This window comes from Chaetura pelagica, unplaced genomic scaffold, assembly GCF_000747805.2.
Source record: "Chaetura pelagica isolate M959 unplaced genomic scaffold, ChaPel_1.0 scaffold278, whole genome shotgun sequence".
NCBI lineage: Eukaryota > Metazoa > Chordata > Aves > Apodiformes > Apodidae > Chaetura > Chaetura pelagica.
In genome coordinates, this window is record NW_009954497.1 from 542,367 (window position 1) to 543,939 (window position 1,573).

Consider the following 1,573-nt stretch of genomic DNA (forward strand, 5'->3'; position numbering starts at 1 on the left):
AGCATAGGAGGTTCAAGGTGAATCTCAGGAAGGACTTCTCCCCTGTGGGAGTGACAGAGCCCTGGGACAGGCTGCCCAGAGAGGCTGCGGAGTCTCCTTCGCTGGAGACATTCAAACCCGCCTGGACACGTTGTTCCTGTGTGATGTGCTCTGGGTGATCCAGCTCTAGCAGGGGGGCTGGACTAGATGATCTTTCGAGGTCCCTTCCAACCCCTAGGGTTCTGTGATTCTGTGACTCGCCGGCAGGGAGGAGTGCAGGGCATAAACGCAAGAGGTGCGGTTCCAGTTCGGCCTGCGGGCACGACGCCTTTCCCAGCTCTGCTGTTCCCGTCCGCACCAGTCACTTGGGGGCAAAGCGAGCCGCGACCCCTTCCACAGCACCAGGAGGATCTGTTTGTGGTAAGTCTTACACTTCAGTATAAACACTTTGGTATTTGGGAAACCGGTATGACATTAAAATATTTGAAATTCCTAGACATCAATATTTTCTGTCTGTCCTTTTTTTCTGCAAGCTGATGACACTTAAAAGTTGAGCATTTTGAACTTTCTGATGTTTTTCTCTCCATCCCCACTGGGTTCTTTGTTAGTTGTGTCTGTGTTATGGGAGAGCAGGCCTGCTTCCTGGCTGCCACTGCCCAAGTCATTTCCTCATACTATGAACAAGACCTAAACTTACTGCTGTTGTCCTTCTCTCAAGCTGTCTGGTTTCTACTGGAGAGAGATCTTGCAGGGGTTGGCAGTGGGAACCAAAGCGTGGTCCAATAGGTTGTGTAACTGAGAGATCAGAAGTAGATGTTGAGTGCACATAGTGAAACACAGCTACTCCATATTTTAAATATGGCCTCAAAACTGATCTTGGATAATTACTGTCTTTCCTGCTTCTCCAGAACATATTAATCTGGTGTCTGTTTTAGGGGTTGGTTTTTGGGTTGAATTTTTTTTTGTCGTTATCCCAATAAGATAAACTGACACTGAGAGATTGCAATAAAATGGGATGCAATAACAAAATACGATGAAATAAAATATTATCCAACCCAAAGGGTTGCAACTGAATTTAAAATACAAAATGTGTGAAAGGCAATACTTTTTGTTACTTGCCTTAACTAGGGTTTGGAATTTCTTTCTTTAGAAAGCTGCTGAGGTTGAGACCGTGGCAGTGTTGCAGAGTGGTGGGATACTGGTGTGAACACCAGGAACATTTGAAGCTGTTGTTAAACCTCTGTCACACTTTGTAAGGCTTAAGAGTATTGACCGGCTAATCCAAGAGGGAAAGGGGGTACTAAAATAATATTTGGATGTATTGGGACAAGCTGGGTGCGTCACTACCCTCTGCTGTCCTTACAGATGTGCTGTAGCGTGTGGCTGCTGCAGCTGCCGCCTGTTATTGGGAACTGAAAGAGGTGACAGCGAGTTAGGGAAAAGTGCCGGTGTGTGGAGCCTTCGGTGAGCCACTTGTTCGCCTCGCAGGCGCGGTTTCCAGGGAATTAAGCGGCACTGAGCGAAGCCGGGATGGCGGGGGCTGCGCTGGGCAGTGCGCGGCTCCCCGCGGCCTCGGAGCCGCCCCCGCGCAGCC